We start from the raw sequence: 21,267 nt of genomic DNA on the forward strand, positions 1-21,267 counted from the left end.
TGGTGGTGAGACACATTCATTTTTCGTGAGGACATCGACAAGACAACATCGTTGCCTAACGTGCTGGAGGAGGTGGACGGCGAAGGATCGACACATACACGCGCAGAACTCTTTCCGTTAGGATGCCATTCAGCATCGAGAAAGTTCCGGAAAGATCTAATCATTGCTGGAAAATAATCTGCCAGTTCCTTTGGGAATTTTCAAAATATATTCATGTGAAAGAGTTTAATTGAATGTTTTCTATCCATGTAACACTGTGACCAAATGTGTTTCAATCAAGTGCTATTAACAGGTGGTTATCGAGTTGGTATTAACCACTGGTGGGCTTCCAGTATCGAGGAAAATATGGAAATAACTAATCGTTACTGAAAATAATCTGCCAGTTCCTCTGGGATTTTTCAAAATATATTCATGTGAAAGAGTTTAATTGAATGTTTTCTATCCATGTTACACTGTGACCAAATATGTTTCAATCAAGTGCTATTAACAGGTGGTTATCGAGTTGGCATTAACCACTGGTGGGCTTCCAGTATCGAGGAAAATGTGGAAATATCTAATCGTTACTGAAAATAATCTGCCAGTTCCTTTGGGAATTTTCAAAATATATTCATGTGAAAGAGTTTAATTGAATGTTTTCTATCCATGTAACATTGTGACCAAATACATTTGGTTTTGTGGTTTTTCAATCAATCGCAATTAACAGGATAGCTTCAGAAGATTATTCTTCCCCATCAGTAGGATATTTCCGTATCCAATATTGTATGCGCCCGCAATCGATTATTGCTCAGTCGCCGAAAGTTCCGAGCTCAGAGAGTTCATTCCCCTCTAGTTTGCCTTCCAAATTGCCATCGTAAACCACACCTTCTCTCGATTCAATCACACACAAAAAGCATACTTAAGCGATATTCTGGTGGTGAGACACATTCATTTTTCGTGAGGACATCGACAAGACAACATCGTTGCCTAACGTGCTGGAGGGGGTGGACGGCGAAGGATCGACACATACACGCGCAGAACTCTTTCCGTTAGGATGCCATTCAGCATCGAGAAAGTTCCGGAAAGATCTAATCATTGCTGGAAAATAATCTGCCAGTTCCTTTGGGAATTTTCAAAATATATTCATGTGAAAGAGTTTAATTGAATGTTTTCAATCCATGTAACACTGTGACCAAATATGTTTCAATCAAGTGCTATTAACAGGTGGTTATCGAGTTGGCATTAACCACTGGTGGGCTTCCAGTATCGAGGAAAATGTGGAAATATCTAATCGTTACTGAAAATAATCTGCCAGTTCCTTTGGGAATTTTCAAAATATATTCATGCGAAAGAGTTTAATTGAATGTTTTCTATCCATGTTACACTGTGACCAAATATGTTTCAATCAAGTGCTATTAACAGGTGGTTATCGAGTTGGCATTAACCACTGGTGGGCTTCCAGTATCGAGGAAAATATGGAAATATCTAATCGTTACTGAAAATAATCTGCCAGTTCCTTTGGGAATTTTCAAAATATATTCATGTGAAAGAGTTTAATTGAATGTTTTCTATCCATGTAACACTGTGACCAAATACATTTGGTTTTGTGGTTTTTCAATCAATCGCAATTAACAGGATAGCTTCAGAAGATTATTCTTCCCCATCAGTAGGATATTTCCGTATCCAATATTGGATGCATAAAACCTTGTGCCTCCAACGTAACGCTCTCGTTTTCGAAGTTCTCCAAATATTCATTCATTCAGAATGAATTCAGATTCAACTTCATACAAATGATCTCTATATCAACGATAGTCCTACGTCACCCTTGCGGTTATACCATAGATATAACCCACTTCCTGTTTTTTTATCAAGGCTCATATGGCGTTAGCCTGACGGGGCCGGGAGTTCAATATTTTGACAGTTTTTCTTATTATCTACGTTAGTAATATGTAACCGATTACTCGCGGTCGGCTCGAGGTTAGCATTACAAGTTTTCTCGTAATTGGGATGTTGCTGTCTCCAATGCTCTGTACGTGTGCCCGACACGGGATACTTCCTATTTGGATGCAGCTGACCATTAATCAGCAACGCCCCCCTAGTATGTACCCCATATCTAGCGTGGTGCGTCTTCTCGACTTGAGGAATCCAGGATAGAATGGTCACTAACCGGCGCAATCATCAGCTCGTGTAGAGTTGTCATGAGCGGTACAACCTTTGGCTCTTGTTGAATCATCAGTGGACTGCACAACCTTTGGCCCGTGTATCTGTAAAGAGTGTGTGTATGTATTGCCGCGACTAAGTAAAAGTTTATAGATCGGATAGGAGGGATATGAAACAGGGACACAACGAAGGAAACATCATTAAACATTGACATCGGCGTTTCTGAGGAACAGGTATAGATGAAGCAGAAGATCAGGATCACGGCTACCTAAGATATCCCGGACGGGGATATCCGGTTGTCTGCCTTTTGCTCTCAGTGCTCTAGAGAGCTGAGAGCGAGCAGCATGGAACCGGATACACGACCAGACAATATGCTCGATGTCGTGGTAGCCATCGCCACAATCACAAAGATTGTTTGCTGCGAGCCCAATGCGATAGAGATGCGCGTTTAGGTTGTAGTGATTGGACATGAGCCGAGATATCACGCGAATGAAATCACGACCTACATTCAATCCCTTAAACCAAGCACTCGTCGAGACCTTAGGGATAATCGTGTGTAACCAACGACCGAACTCATCTTCACTCCATATGCGCTGCCAACTAACGAATGTGTGCTGACGAGGAATCTGAAAAAAATTCATTATAGACAATTTGTCTTTCAAAAAGTGTGCCTTCTGAAGCGCCCATTTTAGCTAGCGAGAACTAATGGGCATCTTACACGATCAAAAGGATTGACAATAAGTGTCTTCAATATCGTGACAGCTAGGCTTTCGACATCCGATCTAACCTCAATCAATATTTTGCCACCTTACACGGTCAATATCGCCCTCAACCCGAGACAACGAAAGTATCCGCGATGGCTAGTGGCGACATTCGAGTTTGGGATCCAAACTATTCTCCATCAGATTAGAAGGCTGAAAGGCAATTTTCAATTGGTAAAATTTGAATGAAAATATCTACTTGGTATTATTTAATTAGTTGAAGCGCGTAGTCCTAACTCTAATACCAGGGACAGACATACAGCTGTACTAGCGTTGTACGTGTACAGCGTTGTACAGGTACCATCGTAGCATGACAGACATACTTTGGTTGTACATTGCACCGCATGTCAAACTGACAATAAAAAATTCGACCAATTTTCACCACATGTTTCAATGAAAAAGTTTTTTATTTAGCGTCTGAAACATCAAACACAACAAACAAGTATCCAATCTGAGTTATTAACTCAAGAGAAAGTCAATGAAAAGAATATTTACCAAGTGTTTTGATTCAGTTTGTTCATGCTACCCACCACTAACCATTTGTGGCGCTGCGCACAGTACAACTGTAGCCATGTACAGCGGTAAAATAGGTCGGTACAGGTACAGCGATTGTACCGAGTTGCTTGCATGGTTCTAGCGCTGTACATGGTGACATACATACAATTTTCGAAGTACAACGCTAGTACAGCTGTATGTCTGTCATAAGTATAACTTAACGTATTTCCTCTGAGTTTTCAGATATTCCTACAAAAATTTATTATTATAATATTACCGAATTTGTTTGGATGAATATGCAACTTTGACCGGCTATAATAGCGATTATGTTGAAATTGAATTGCGATCTAATATGAATATATTCATGAATTGTCAAAGCACCAAATACTACTTTTGCCATACTCATATACGATTTATTACAGACATAGAAAAAAAAAACAAATGGCACAAAATATGTTCGTGAAATGTATATTATAACCTCACGAATCGCCATTTTTATATTTGAGTATTTATGTTCGTAGAAACAATAATTGTTTGATTGACTTGTGTTGGGAGTGGTATATGAATGTTGAAAATGACACAGATTGATGTTTGGTGAAAACTGCTCCGATGTAGGTTCGAACTTCGGTCGTCTGGATTATCATCCACCGGCTATCTCGCGCGGCTATCTGAAATTTAATTCAACAGCGGTTAAAACTTTCGAGTGCATCAGAATTTCATTGACATTTCAATATGATGTAATATGTTCTTTATTAGGATCTAATATGATTACTGTCTCATGATTTTCTTCAGCATGCAACACGATTTACTACAGTACTGAAACGATTTAAATTATACGCTTATACGACACACAAACTGCATCAACGTAATATACGCATATGATGCGGATTAAATATATTTTACAACAATGTACATCATAAAATTGATGTTTATTATACCGAATTGTGACTTAATTTGATAATGGTATATAAAATCGAGTTTTTACATTTTATGCGATTTCAAATAAACACGATACATATGTACTTTGATTGATATTATATGCGATTATGATTTATTCGGATTTCTTGTAAGACTTGGCACGTGCAAAATAATACGATTTAATGTTTGCTGGGTATGAGCTCCAGGATGAGAAGGGGAAAAATTTAGGCATTTTTGCCGCCAATTATATTCGGCCGTTGCAACAGGCAAAGTCATGCGCCTGAAATAAACAAATATTAGGAATTTTAGATTTTTGTTATAAATTATCAAACCTTTCTATAGATTATTGACTCAACTTTAAGTCATTAATTATTGACTCGACTTTAAGTCATAGTCGAGATGTATGCATCGCATGGAGGTCATCAATGTCCAAAAGAAGTGTGACCTACTGAGTATACTCTCATAGAAATGAGGGGTTGAAGTCAGTATAGAAGCTTCAAATGCATTTTATGGTTAAATGGATCTCATACAGCAAAGCGGAGAGCTTTTGGCTGGAGATGATGATGATGATGGCCCACCTCATACCCCTACAAAGGTTTGAGCAGGACGATTTATCTTATAGATAATATTTATTTTCAAACATATCAAGAAGCCAGTATTATAAAAACAAAAACAAAGCGAACTGGCTCTGTTGCAGGTATAAATATCTATCAATAGAACATTAAAAAAATAGGCATAAACTGCGAAAAAACAAACAATGTTCCTATCCATATTGACATTGACATAGTCATAGTCTCAACTTCAGGCCCAAAGTTTTTTTCAAGGCATGTCAAGAAAATTTCCAACCCGGGAAGATCCTTGACTGATTGGGAATTGAACTCAATATCCAAAAGTTTCAACTTAGAACATAAAAGAGATCTGCTACAATCAGAAATAATCGATACCACCATCTGATGAAAGATAGTTTACAACAATTCTGAATGAGCTATCCCAATTCCAGTTTCCACTTCAGACCCTACATTTCATTGTGTGTCAGTTTTCTGCCAGTGTTCATTATTAACATTAGTCCAGACCCACCAAACGCGCGCGAGGCTCAAACTTTCGTAGACAACGCTCGTTTTTCTTTTTTTTTTAATAATCTACAATACAATAAAAAACATCATCATCATCAGTACGAACATGGCAGTTTGAGATACCTGTAATTTTTTTTTAAATTTCAATAATTAGTAAACATAAATAAATTAATTTACAAAAAATTTTCGAAACCCTGTTTACAAAACAGATTTAACGTGGGAAATACACATTCGTTTAAACTCTGCCATTGTTGCCGCTCGTTTTATTTCCCTGGGCATCGAATTGAAAAAAATTTATTCCTTTGTATAGCAACGAGTTCTGCGACCTACTGAATATAAAGTTAGATGTTCTTGCATCATCCGCGTTACTAGTATTGTATCTATGAACATCACTTCCTCTTTCAATTCGATCACACAAATATCGAGGCAGCATACCGTTTAAAATTTTAAAGATGAACACCATTGTCAAATAGTAAATTCTTTGCTTCACAGATAGCCACTGTAGCGCGTCCAACATCAAATTAGAGGAAGTGTATCTACTACATCTTAAAATCAAACGCATAATTTTATTTTGTAAACGCTGCAATCTCGTTAATTGTGTATTGTTTGCAAGGAATAGGATCGACGAGCAAAAGTCTATGTGCGGTGAGATCAATGATTTATACAATTTAATTTTACTGTTCACCCTCAGTTCTTTTTTCAAACGACACAAAACGCCGTACTTCTTGGCAATCTTCTTGATGACATTATTAATGTGAGACTTGAATGTTAAATTGTCATCAATGATAACTCCTAGGTATTTGATTTCATTCACGCGTTCTAATGTCTCACCATCTATTTCAAAATTTACGTCAATACTGGAGTTTGCTGAAGAAATTAGCATGTATTTTGTTTTGCCAACATTCAATTTCAATTGTTTGAATGTAAGCCACTGAGCCAGAGAATGCAAATCTTCGTTTATGTGTTCCTCGGTTTCTTTTATATTCTTAGCTGCGATGAACAGGACAGTATCATCCGCGAACAAATTAATGTCACAATATCGTAAAACCCGTCGTAGATCATTTATATATAAAATAAACAAAATGGGCCCTAAGACACTTCCCTGTGGCACCCCGAGTGAGTTGCCGATGGGATCGGAAAAAGAATCATTAAAACGAGTCTTTTGAGTCCTGTCGCACAAATAGCTTTCGAACCATTTGTACGACATTCCTACAATTCCATTGCGCTCCAGCACTATGGAGATATACAAACCACCATGTTCGCCGTTAGAAAACGTTGAAAACATCCATGATCATCCATGCCTGAAACAGAAAATGGGAGAAATCAGTGACGTCATATCCAAGAAAAATAAGATGAAAGGAAACAATAGTGAAATTATAGAAAGAAAAAAAAAATTATAGGAGATTGTGTCCAAGATACGACCGCATTGTGACGTAGAACTACGCTGTTATTTTTTATAAATCGCTTGTTTTTACCTTCGTATATTATTCTATAATGCTGTGAAATTTTAAAAACAACTGCTTAGTAGAATAATCTCTGGAATGGTTTTTTCATTGTAGAATCAGTTGACGATAATTGATTGATGATTCATTCTTGCCCTCACAAAACAATACACTAGCTGATCGTATGTCGCAATTTATTTCATGTCAATGCATTGGAAATTTACATCGAACGCTATTCCGGTGGCCTTTTTCACAATTTACATAGACTCGGCTACAGTATATCTTTGGCACCGCATGGAAACAACAACAACTTTTCAACAATGACAACCGTTGCAAGTATCAAATATCATGCTACATGTTATTTAGTATTGCCTCAAAAGAAACGCACCTCTAGGCATCGTTCGTACAACGTAAACCAAACGCCAAACAAGCGTCCGCCATAGCATGCATACAGAGCCATACATTGGTGGCTTGAGACTAATAGGAATATAAACACTTCTCATCATTTTGCGCTATTCTCAAAAGAAACGCTTCTGTTAATATTACTGGCCTTGAGAAAAGTTGCATTGCTTTCTCATGCTTAAGAGAAGCGCAGGTGTCACCCTTAGTGGAGGAAGTTTTGTTACTGGCAAGCGAAACCTAATCACATACAAAATTCCAGAACGACATTTACTTTCTTGGTGACTAAACAAGCGAAACACACTCTTTTCGTTAATAACAACTTCGAAAATAGTAGCAATGCTTCATTATGATCAATATTAGTGCAAATTCAATCCTAGTTGAAGGCAGTTTTGCTGGCACGCGAATCCAAATAACTTATAACATTCCAGTAAGACATTCAAGATGCTTGATATTGCCCAAATAATTTTTTTGGCACACAACCTTAACACCTGCTTCGCCATAACGTGAGTTTAATGCATTGATGCATTCTCAAAAGCACCAACGAAGCCCTTATGATGACGGAAAACAAACAATGTTAAATGCTTGGAAAAAGACTGAATAATGCCACATAGCTTGTACTCTTATGTAACACCCATCGATGCGAATTCGCTGATGAGTTTGTCAAGAGCGACCGCCTTCGCCACCAGCGGGGGGAGCTTGATTATGGTTGCTGCCTGGGTAACTGCGTTTACATTTTCGACCGACGCGCCGAAATCGCCATCGCGTGCCTCATTAAATGACGCTTGTCTCGAAATTTGATTGCCCCTGGCAATGCGTTCGTTTTTTGCAGGGCTCGAGCCTGCCTTCCTCTTCTTCCTGCTCATCACACACTACGCGAAGTGTCCAATTTATGGCGCGGAAAGAAAAACACACGATACGAATAACGCGAAAAACGAACAGAAAAAATCACACGACGATATCCAAGTTGGATTACCACTGGTGGGGTCCACTCTTAGATCGAAGCGCAGCGAAAGCAAAGTGAACTGGATTGCTCAACAGTCCGATGCCGAACGGAAGTTTGCCTCAGCGAGATCCACTGTTTATACTCTAGGCAAGTATTCCCCTTCATTCTTCTACTTTTCCTTTGTTCACGGAGACTTTAAATCCTACGATTTCCCCTCCCTCGTTGGTCGTCGATAAGTTGCTCGTTATTGACAGCTTTGTTCGGGAAAGCACACAAATGGACAGAACAAATGTAAGAGAAAATAGAAACGCTTAAAGTTTTCATGAATTTTAACCATTTACAAACCAATCCCCTGGTTTGTCCCCAATCCCCAAAATGTATAACATATCAAACAAATCTTACGGTATTTCCAATTCCTTTAGTATGTAAATAACCAAAATCCGTTCATGGCAAAAATAGTTATTAACGTTAACGTTAACAACTCTACACGAGCTGATGATTGCGCCGGCTAGTGACCATTCTATCCTGGATTCCTCGAGAAGACGCACCACGCTAGATATGGGGTACAGACCAGGGGGGCGTTGCTGATTAATGGTCAGCTGCATCCCAATAGGAAGTATCCCGTGTCGGGCACAGGTACAGATCATTGAAGACAGCAACATCACAATTACGAAAACACTTGTAATACTAACCTCGAGCCAACCGCGAGTAATCGGTTACATATTACTAACATAGTTATATAGCAAACATTGTCGAAATATTGAACTCCCGGCCCCGTCAGGTTGACGCCATATGAGCCTTAATAAAAATATATATTTTGGATAAAAAAAAAACGTTAACTTTATTTCATAAAAACGTGACCTGTTTTCTGATTTGACACCCTTAATGAAAGACGTAGTTCTACGTCAAAAGAAAAGAGTAAATGAACCTTAACCTTGTAGCTCATTATTTAGACTCTTTTCCCTATAATTAAAATTGTAAGAATACTTACCGATACTAAAATTGAAATTGTATATAACAATCTAATCTCGAATCACGCTTGTTTCTAGTGCCATTCCTTGTATAATCAGGTGGCCAACTGGTTGAATGGACCTAGAAATCACCTGTTTCGAACAACTCAATACTATATTTTATCACACAATAGTTTATTAGCACAAAAACTCACTTGTTTGTTCCTTATTTAAACTAAACTAATCGGTCTTATCTTGCAAATGAATTCAACACTTTAAATTACACAGTAGAACAATAGTAACCGTGTTCACGCGGTCAATATTATAGGGAAATTGATGGTCTTGGAAACAATAGAGACAAGGTCAAGATACAAGGTGTCTAGAGGAAACACTAGAAGTGGTAGAAACTCACCACTGGTGAAATTAATGTGCACTGCATCAGGGCTGAACTCAATCATGCGATTATGGAAATTTTGATAAGAAATTTAGCTTTTAGTTGTTGATGATTTTAAGTTGTTGTGTGTATGTGTCGTCAATTGTTTTTGAAAATTAATTAACTGCTGCGGGAACGATTTAAATTATTATTATTGTAAGCTGTATTTTAGTAAATGTCTTTTTATTCAGTGATTGTAATTATAGATTCTTGTAGGACTAATAAACGATTAAGCTAGCCTACCCAGCAAACATTAAATCGCATAACAAGCGTATATATAACATCATATGCCCTAAAATTTGGTTGGCATATAATGCGCCTAACTGGCATATGCATGCAATAGTGGAGGCCATATACATACATGGCAAATGCTTACCGAATTTGTTTGAATGAATATGCAACTTTGACCGGCTATAATAGCGATTATGTTAAAATTGAATTGCGATCTAATATGAATATATTCATGAATTGTCAAAGCACCAAATGCGACTTTTGCCATACTCATATACGTTTTATTACAGACATACAAGAAAACAAATGGCGCAAAATATTTTCGTGAAATGTTTATTATAGCCTCACGAATCACCATTTTTATATATGAGTATTTATGTTAGTAGAAATAATAATTGTTTGATTGACTTGTGTTGGGAGTGGAATATGAATGTTTAAAATGGCACAGATTGATGTTTGGTGAAAACTGCTCCGATGTGGGTTCGAACTCCGGTCGTCTGGATTATCATCCACCAGCTATCTCGCGCGGCTATCTGAAATTCAATTCAACAGCGGTTAAAACTTTCGAGTGCATCAGAATTTCATTGACATTTCAATATGATGTAATATGTTCTTTATTAGGATCTAATATGATTTACTGTTTCATGATTTTCTTCAGCATGCAACACGATTTACTACAGTACTGAATCGATTTAAATTATACGCTTATACGACACACAAACTGCATCAGCGTAATATACGCATATGATGCGGATTTAATATATTTTACGACAATATACATAATAAAAATGATGTTTCTTATACCGAATTGCGACTTTATTTGATAATGGTATATAAAATCGAGTTTTTACATTTTATGCAATTTCAAATATACACGATACATACTTTGATTGATATTATATGCGATTCTGATTTATTAGGATTTCTTGTAAGACTTGGCACGTGCAAAATTATACGATTTAATGTTTGCTGGGTAATCATTTATTCTCCGAGGTGGAGCATAGTGTAACCGTTTGTTACAGAAGCGTTAGGTTTTTATTTTAATTTTGTGTATTTTAAGAAATTGTGTTTGTGTATTTAAGAATTGTCAAGAATTCACCATTTTGAAGTAGCCCAAATTCGGTAAGCATTTGCCATGTATGTATATGGCCTCCACTTTTGCATGCAAATGCCAGTTAGGCGCATTATATGCCAATCAAATTTTAGGGCATATGATGTTATATATACGCTTGTTATGCGATTTAATGTTTGCTGGGAGGGAATCATTAATGTCAAGTAGGGAATAAATCGAATTAATGTGTATGATAAACTTGTATGTAAAAATAAGGCGAAATGGCGAGTCGGTATAGCAGAAGATTTTATGAAGAGAGGGTCAGCAATATGATGGAGAAAATATTTTATTTGATCCGCGAAGCCCCTCCAATTACCCAGTAGTAAGCCGATCCTGAGACACAGTTCGAGGGGTCTCTTGATACTGAGACTTTCCGGGATACAGACAGTAGTTTAGTAACAAATAGCTCCTAAACAACTGAACGGAATGGTATGATTAACACTTCATTAGAAAAATAAAATGTCTACGCGTTATATACTTGTTACTTTTTGATCCAAAAACTTATTCCAATAGCCTTAAAATTGCTTTCAAAACAGGCTATTAAAATCACCAATCGGTATATAAGCGAGCGCCGCTCGTATATCCACTCAGTTATAATTGAACAGCGATTGGAGCATGTGAAGCTAACTTCGTTCATCATGAAAGCGCTGATGAACGGTGTCACCAAGAGCCTGGAGAGTGATGCCACTGAATCAGCATCAAGCGATCAAGAGAATATCAGCATCGAAAAACGGTTCCACTTAAGACATCGGAGCAGCCACCACACACACACATACACGCGCGGAACTCTTTTCGTTTGGTTGCCTTCCAGTATAGAGAAGATTCCGGAAAGATGTCATCGTTGCTGAAAAATAATCTACCAATTCCCCTTGGAATTGAATAACACATTCAAGCGAAAGAGTTTATTTTAATGTGTTCTATCCATATAATACTGCGACCAAATACATTTGGTTTTGTGATTTTTTAATCAAGTGCGATCAACGTAAGACCACGACTTTCGGCAATTTATTAGAGCTGCAATGAATCTTAAGAAGAAATTCCCACTCTACGAGCACTAGAAAACGATGTTTACTCAACAATTTCGCAAATGAGAAATGGGTGTTGTGAGAAAGGATGAGCGAACGCAAAAATTATGTAGACTGATTTGATGCAACAGATATTTTGTCTGTTGGAAAAGGAATACAAATCATATCACAATACAAGTAATGTATTATGTATTATAAAACTTTTCTGTGATTGTTTCTTTTACTGAATATTGTGCCTCCAACGTACCGCTCTCGTTTTCGAAGTTCCCCAAATATTCATTTATTCATTCATTCAGAATTGATTCAAATGCAACTAAATACAAATGATCACTAAATCAACGATAGTCCTACGTCACCCTTGCGGTTATACAACAAATATAACCCACTTCCTGTTTTTCATGAGAGGTATCGCTTTTTGGAATTCTTTGCCAAATGAGCTGACAATGGTTAGATCTGAGAGGTTGTTTAGGAAGAGATGTTTTGAGCACTTTAACACTCCTATACTCGCGCATTGGTCTGTCAGACCGAGAAATCAATAATTCGTTCATTTCTAAGAAAACATCAACACTACGACTTTGCGATTCTCTCTAGCTTCGTTATTCGTCGTTCGTCATCGTTTAGCGTATCGCATGTATTGGTACATCCGTGGCCGAGTGGTTAGCGTCTCACATTATCATGCCGGGTGTTCGGGTTCGATTCCCGTTCTGGCCGGGGGATTTTTCGTCAGAGAAATTTCCTCCGACTTGCGCTGTGGTCACGCGTAGTCCAGAGCTTGCCCCTCGGAATACATTCAAGGCGTGTTATTTGGCTTAAGAAATCTCAACTAAGTATTAATAAATGACGCTAGTTAATACCTAAGTGGTGCGGACTCAATCTACTTCATTTTCAAGCAAATTCATGCATGTTTTCAAGCGATTTCTTGCAATAAATTCTCAGACCACCAGAGATGCCAGATTTACAAATATGTTTGTAAATTTACAGACATTTCTGTAAAACATTTCTATTTTTCTATTTTTGTTTTAGATTTTTTGGATATAACAATATTTTTATATATCAATAGTTTGGAACTCATACACATAAGTACTTTTGCCCTGACATCATTGCAGACGAAAGAGAGCATACGGTTATACACAATTAATGAAAAATTGCCTTCTATGCAGTTAAGGAAAAATCTTGAACGAAAATTGTCTCTGATAATTATTTTCTGTTCTAGATAAGATTGTTTTGCTGAAATGCAAGGAGATTTATTGAAAATAGTTAAGTTAGGGTCAGGACTATGTCTTCTAAGTATTTGAACAACATCGAATAAAAATTTTCATTCTATTTTCAACAATTTACATTCGCTTTCGGGTCTGCTTATGACGAAATATGGGTTACTGTTCGATATTGTTACCACAGACATGGTTCATGGCCGTGTGGTGATCTAAAACTTGTATAGCCTTGCATGGCGGATGGTATACACTGCATTTTCTTATAAATTTCATCAACGACAAGACCGCAAGCCTTTGGGTGATGTCCAATATATCAACGAAGAAATAATGAATTTTATAAAAAATTAACAACGCGTATGTATGTGTATGTATGTATATGTAGATCGTTGAAACATTTAAACACACTTACAACACATAAGTTATTAAGTGGTCCGAAAAATCTATTTTTTCCACTTTTTCCCAAAAATGACAAACGAAAATCAATAACTTTTGAATCACTGAACCGATTTAGATGATCGACATATAAAATTGAAACTAATGACCTAGCCTTTTATTAAAAAATATTTAACTTGCGAAAAGAATAATTATATTTTAGTATTTATTGATTTTAGTCGTTTTTTATTTTTTATGACTTTGGCGCTATATTTTTTTAAATTTTTTCTTGAAAGCTGAGGATTTTTTACATAACATATCTCGATATCAGAGATGCTATTTTTTCGTTTTTTAGATATGATTTTTCAAAGTTAACCGGTGGTTCAAAAAATCATTTTCCCCCTTTGTCCAAAAATAACTTTCTGCAAAAAATCATAACATTTGATTAATTTGAATACACCGATTTAGATGATCGATATATTAAATTGAAGCCAATAAGCCAAGCCAATAATATCACACTTGCGGGAAGATTGGATTCTTGTAGCATAGGTCTAGTTTAGTCACATATGAATATGTTAAATGTTAAATTTACAAAATTATAACTTAAAAACGATAATTATAGCATCTTTGATATCGAGATATGTTAGGTAAATAATCCTCAGCTTTCCATAAAAAATATAAAAAAATATAGCGCTCCTATCTTTAACCGAGAAAACTATGAAAAACTAACTCAATCAATAATTACAAAAGCAAAAATTCAATTTTATCTCAAAGGAATATTTTTTCAAAGAAAAATTACTCGTAAGCTTCAATTTAATATACCGATGATATGAATCGGTCCAATAGTTCAAAAGTTATGACTTTTTGTAGTGGGAAAAATGGGGAAAATTGTTTTTCGAACCATCGATTAGTATTGAAAAATCATATTTCAAAAACGAAAAAATAGCATATCTGATATCAAGATATTTTATGAAAAACATTCTAAGCTTTCAAGAAAAAATATAAAAAAATATGGTGCCCCCTAGTCCAAAACCATGAAAACATTAAAAAACGACTACAATCAATAATTACGAAAATAGGATCCATATTATCTGCAAGTTCAATATTTCTCAATTAAAACTCATTGGCTTCAATTTGATGTGTCGATCATCTAAATCGGTTAAGTGGTTCGAAAGTTATAAATTTTTGTAAAACGTCATTTTGGGAAAAAGTGGAAAAAATGATTGTTTGGGACATTAAAAATGCGTTTCTCAGTGAATGGCTTAGATGCTCTTTCAGAGATGCAATGGTTAATTGAACAATTGACGGAAAAATATAGTTCGTTCATTTTATAATTTTAATTATTTTTGCCCTTGACAACAATATTTTTTTTATAGTGTTGATTATCATAAGAAAAATAACACTCCTGATCGTTGGATCTCTTTTGACATTTCAATTGGATCTTTTTTGACAGCCGTTTTGATTCAGTCCGCACTACCTAGGTTAATACATACGTTGAGACGGCAAAAGTTGGTGTGGTGATAAGGGGCACTTGGCAAAGGATTGCACCAAACCACCTAGATGCATGCTCTGCTCAACAGACTCTGAAAATGCTCACGCTTCGAGAGGCCCGAGATGTCCGATCTTTAAAAAGGCGATGGCGGCAATGGCAAAATGGAGATAACACAGATAAACCTAAACCACTGTGACACTGCACAACAACTGCTATGGCAGTCTACAGCAGAAACAAAATGCGATGTGGCGATCATAGCTGAACCGTACCAAGTCCCTTCGAGCAATGGAAATTGGCTGGCCGATAAAGCCAACATAGCCGCACTAATGACGATGGGGAGATACCCAATACAAGAAGTGGTATCCACCGCATACGAAGGGTTCGTGATTGCCAAAATTAACGGACTCTTCGTATGCAGTTGTTATGCACCCCCGAGATGGACGATTGAGCAATTTGACAGGATGCTCTTTAATTTGACAGAACAGCTCATCGGACGGAATCCCGTTGTTATCGGTGGGGATTTTAATGCTTGGGCAGTGGAGTGGGGGAGCAGACTTACAAATGCAAGGGGATTTAGCTTGCTCGAGGCCTTGGCAAAGCTGAATGTGAAACTGGTAAATGAAGGATCCACCAGCACCTTCCATAGAAACGGCCAGGAATCCATTATAAAGTGTGTGTCACATCAAATTGCATCACGGAAAAAACGCTGTAGAAATTTAATTTTTAGGAATTATATCTTCAGCTTTCGCTTATAATCAGATAAGAGTATATAGATCACGTTGGCCATGCTTCACTGTCAATTTTTCGTAAATTTGGAAAAATGTCGTCGAACGAAAAAGAGCGTCGTGAATTAATCCTGTGCACTCATTTCGAGAATCCGGAGTTGTCACATCGGGACATCGGTAAGATGCTGGGAATCGTCCAATCCACGGTCAGCAGAGTACTAAAACGATACTTCGAGAACCTAACTATCGACCGGAAGGTGAAGAACGGCAAAAATGGATGCTCCATCAGTGAAAAAGATCACAAGCGATCAAGAGAATATCAGCATCGAAAAACGGTTCCACTTAAGACATCGGAGCAGCCACCACACACACACATACACGCGCGGAACTCTTTTCGTTTGGTTGCCTTCCAGTATAGAGAAGATTCCGGAAAGATGTCATCGTTGCTGAAAAATAATCTACCAATTCCCCTTGGAATTGAATAACACATTCAAGCGAAAGAGTTTATTTTAATGTGTTCTATCCATATAATACTGCGACCAAATACATTTGGTTTTGTGATTTTTTAATCAAGTGCGATCAACGTAAGACCACGACTTTCGGCAATTTATTAGAGCTGCAATGAATCTTAAGAAGAAATTCCCACTCTACGAGCACTAGAAAACGATGTTTACTCAACAATTTCGCAAATGAGAAATGGGTGTTGTGAGAAAGGATGAGCGAACGCAAAAATTATGTAGACTGATTTGATGCAACAGATATTTTGTCTGTTGGAAAAGGAATACAAATCATATCACAATACAAGTAATGTATTATGTATTATAAAACTTTTCTGTGATTGTTTCTTTTACTGAATATTGTGCCTCCAACGTACCGCTCTCGTTTTCGAAGTTCCCCAAATATTCATTTATTCATTCATTCAGAATTGATTCAAATGCAACTAAATACAAATGATCACTAAATCAACGATAGTCCTACGTCACCCTTGCGGTTATACAACAAATATAACCCACTTCCTGTTTTTCATGAGAGGTATCGCTTTTTGGAATTCTTTGCCAAATGAGCTGACAATGGTTAGATCTGAGAGGTTGTTTAGGAAGAGATGTTTTGAGCACTTTAACACTCCTATACTCGCGCATTGGTCTGTCAGACCGAGAAATCAATAATTCGTTCATTTCTAAGAAAACATCAACACTACGACTTTGCGATTCTCTCTAGCTTCGTTATTCGTCGTTCGTCATCGTTTAGCGTATCGCATGTATTGGTACATCCGTGGCCGAGTGGTTAGCGTCTCACATTATCATGCCGGGTGTTCGGGTTCGATTCCCGTTCTGGCCGGGGGATTTTTCGTCAGAGAAATTTCCTCCGACTTGCGCTGTGGTCACGCGTAGTCCAGAGCTTGCCCCTCGGAATACATTCAAGGCGTGTTATTTGGCTTAAGAAATCTCAACTAAGTATTAATAAATGACGCTAGTTAATACCTAAGTGGTGCGGACTCAATCTACTTCATTTTCAAGCAAATTCATGCATGTTTTCAAGCGATTTCTTGCAATAAATTCTCAGACCACCAGAGATGCCAGATTTACAAATATGTTTGTAAATTTACAGACATTTCTGTAAAACATTTCTATTTTTCTATTTTTGTTTTAGATTTTTTGGATATAACAATATTTTTATATATCAATAGTTTGGAACTCATACACATAAGTACTTTTGCCCTGACATCATTGCAGACGAAAGAGAGCATACGGTTATACACAATTAATGAAAAATTGCCTTCTATGCAGTTAAGGAAAAATCTTGAACGAAAATTGTCTCTGATAATTATTTTCTGTTCTAGATAAGATTGTTTTGCTGCGTAGTTAAGCAGTTTAGACGTGATCGGAGAAGTTCGGTCCGGGATGTCGCCAATAAGCTGAATTTGTCAAGTTCATTCGTCCAGCGGACCAAGCAGCGGAAGGGCCTGCGTACATACAAGGTTCAGAAGGCTCCTAACCGCGACGAAAGCAAAACATGGTGGGGAAGACGCGAGCCCGGAAGCGGTACACCGAAATGCTGACGAAGCTGCATTGCCTGGTAATGGACGACGAAACCTACATTAAAGCGGATTTTCGTCAGCTTCCAGGCCTGTTGTTCTTCTCCGCAGAGGATAAATTCAGCGTTCCAGAGGAGATTCGCAAGCAGAAACTATCCAAGTTTGCCAAAAAGTACATGGTGTGGCAAGCGATCTGCTCTTGCGGAAAGCGGAGCGCCCCCTTCGTGATGACCGGCACGGTAAACGGGCAGGTTTACCTTAAGGAGTGCCTACAGAAGCGCTTACTACCTCTATTGAAGCAGCACGAGGGCCCGACCATCTTCTGGCCGGATCTCGCTTCGTGACACTATTCAGAGGACGTGTTGGAGTGGTACGAAGCCAACGGGGTCACCTTCGTGCCAAAGGAAATGAACCCGCCCAACGCGCCGGAGCTTCGTCCAATAGAGAAATATTGGGCGATTATGAAGCAGGCCCTTCCGGAAGAACTCAAAAGTTGTCAAATCGGAGGCGGACTTCAAGAGAAAATGGATTTCTGTTCAAAAAAAACTACAACCTGACGTTGTACAGAACCTTATGGACGGGGTAAAGAGGAAGGTGCGAGCATACGGGCTAGGGCTCAAAGTATGAATAAAAAGAAAATGCCAAAAGTTGTTTAATAGTTTTTATTTTACTGTCTAAAATTTTCAAAAGGATCGGTCTACTGGGCGAATTTCTACAGCGTTTTTTCCGTGATGCAATTTGATGTGACACACCCTTTAGATGTCACATTTTGCACCCCGACACTGGCACCAAATATGAACTGGAGAGTCTGCGATAGCTATACTCACAGTGATCACAAAGCGGTTCGCTACACAATCTGCAATAAGAACTCATCAACAAGACGAGGGATGATAGAAGACGGTCGAAAGTGGAAGATAAAATTGTTCGACAAAAATCTCTTTCTGGAAGCACTCCAAATGGAGCGACCTGTCACCAATTTAAATGCAAGCGAATTGACAGAGAATGTTGTCCGAGCATGTGACATCGCAATGCCACGAAAAATAACGCCAAAAAACGAACGACGATCGGTCTATTGGTGGAATGAAACAATTAACTCTCTCCGGACGAGCTGCCTCCGAGCCAGGAGAAGAATGCAAAGGGCTAAGACTGTAACTGACAGAGCAGAGTGCAGGGTAGCGTTCAGAGAGGCAAGAACCTTACTTAAGCATGAAATCAGTCGCAGTAGACGGAACTGTTTCAAAGAGCTGTGCCGGGACGCAGAAGCGAACCCCTGGGGTAATGCTTATAGAGTGGTGTTGTCAAAACTCAAAGGTCCATCGATACCCAGAGAAGGGTGCCCAAATAAATTGAAGCGTATCATAGAAGTGCTCTTTCCGCAACACGATTCGGTGAGTTGGCCACCTACGCCGTACAATCATGATGAAGAAAACGTAGAGAGGGTGTCAATAGACGAGCTGATAACGGCAGCAAAGAAGCTGAAGGTGAACAAAGCCCCAGGTCCAGATGGAATTCCCAACGTGGCACTCAAAACAGCGGTGCAAGCATACCCCGAATTGTTTAGGGAAACGCTGCAAAAATGCCTGAATGAAGGAAACTTTCCAGATATCTGGAAGAGGCAGAAATTGGTTCTACTGCCAAAACCAGGAAAGCCACCTGGTGAGCCATCCTCTTATAGGCCCATTTGCCTTCTGGACACTCTAGGGAAACTGTTGGAGAGGATCTCAATAGAATAACAAGGTGCACAGAAAGTGAGCACGGTCTCTCGAAGATGCAGTTCGGGTTTCGGAAAGATAGATCCACAGTGGATGCTATCCTGTCAGTCACTGAGACAGCCAGAAAAGCACTGATGAAGAAAAGGTGTGGAGATCGCTACTGTGCAGTGATAACGATCGATGTAAAGAATGCATTCAACAGTGCCAGCTGGGAAGCCATCGCCGAGGCGTTGCATAGATTGTTAGTTCCCGACTATGTGTGCAAGATCATGAAAAGTTATTTCCAAAACCGGGTTCTTATCTACGACACAGAGACAGGACGAAAAACGTACAATATCACAGCGGGTGTCCCACAAGGATCCATCCTAGGTCCAACGCTGTGGAACGGGATGTACGACGAAGTGTTAACGCTGAAGCTTCCGCAGGGCGTGAAGATAACTGGCTTCGCAGATGATATTTCGCTGACAGTGATTGGCGAGACAAGAGAGGAAGTTGAAATGTTGGCTACAGAGTCAATTCAAATTGTTGATGAATGGATGAAGAATGCAAAATTACACATAGCACACCAGAAAACAGAAATGGTGCTGATCAGCAATTGCAGAGTGGTGGATCAAGCAGAAATCATTGTTGGGGATCACAAAATTACGTCCAAACGAGAGCTGAAATATTTGGGTGTTATCATCGATGACCGACTTAAATTCAAGAGTCATGTAAAATACGCATGTGAGAAAGCAGCAAGGGTCGTGGCAGGGATGGCAAGAATTATGCCGAATAATGCAGGACCATGTAGCAGTAAGAAGCGCCTTCTTGCCAGTGTATCCACGTCGATACTCCGTTACGGCGGCCCGGTCTGGGTGGCAGCACTCGGAGTGAAACAAAATCGTACTCTGCTAAACAGAACACTTAGAGTAATGGCGATGAGAGTAGCGAGCGCATATCGGACGATATCTGCGGAAGCAGTATACGTCATAGCGGGAATGATTCCCATCGACATCATTCTAGTCGAAGACAGCGTATGCTACAAACAAAAAACGACGAATGTGCAAAGAAACAGAGAAGTGCGGAAAAGAGCAAAATTAGACTCGATTCAGAAGTGGCAGCAGGAATGGAACAACACATCCAACGGTCGATGGACCCATCGATTGATACCGAACATCGCAAATTGGATTGATCGCAAACATGGTGAAGTGAATTTCCACCTGACGCAATTTCTGTCAGGCCACGGATGTTTCCGACGGTACTTGCACAGATTCGGACACGCAAGTTCACCGCTCTGTCCTTTGTGCGATCAAATAGAAGAAACACCGGAGCATGTGGTTTTTGACTGTCCTCGATTCTTCACAGAGAGACAAGAAATGATCTTAGCGAGCGGTCCCGATGTGAATGCTGGAAATATAATACAGGCAATGTGTAAAGAAGAGAACACGTGGAATGCAGTGAACCGCGCAATATGTAAAATAATGGTAGAACTTCAACGAAGATGGAGAGAAGATCAAAGAGTAACCAGAACAAACATTGAGCAATGAGTGCATAAGCACAGCCTCCTCCCCGAAGTAATACCAATTGGTGGTTCCGGGGAACGTCTGGTATGAAGTACAAGGAGGTGATTTTAGTGAGTAGAAATCTCACACTACTCAGTCAACATGGCGATTGGGTGTCTATTGAAGATCTCCACCTCCTTGCCAAAAAAAAAAAAAAAAAAATTTGGTTCTCAAATGGGGATCAACACTAGGGTAGGAGCCTGCCCGTTGGTCTCAAATGTTCCTATCTCACGCCTCCACGAAGATCATATGACGACAT

At 38.7% G+C, this 21,267-nt stretch overlaps 1 protein-coding gene across 1 annotated transcript in view; it reads right to left on the reverse strand.

The window, feature by feature from the left end:
* The window catches only part of LOC129771295 (GTP-binding protein 1), a 67,714-nt gene extending 58,435 nt beyond the window's left edge, over positions 1-9,279 (reverse strand). Inside the window, exons 1-2 of the mRNA XM_055774785.1 lie at positions 9,162-9,279; positions 6,635-6,684 (exon numbers count right to left, since the gene is read on the reverse strand). The gene's annotated coding sequence lies outside the window, so the exon portion shown is untranslated. The remainder of the gene's footprint in view (positions 1-6,634; positions 6,685-9,161) is intronic.
* Between the last annotated feature and the right edge of the window lie 11,988 nt (positions 9,280-21,267).

This window comes from Toxorhynchites rutilus, chromosome 2 (assembly GCF_029784135.1).
Source record: "Toxorhynchites rutilus septentrionalis strain SRP chromosome 2, ASM2978413v1, whole genome shotgun sequence".
In the NCBI taxonomy this organism is placed as follows: domain Eukaryota; kingdom Metazoa; phylum Arthropoda; class Insecta; order Diptera; family Culicidae; genus Toxorhynchites; species Toxorhynchites rutilus.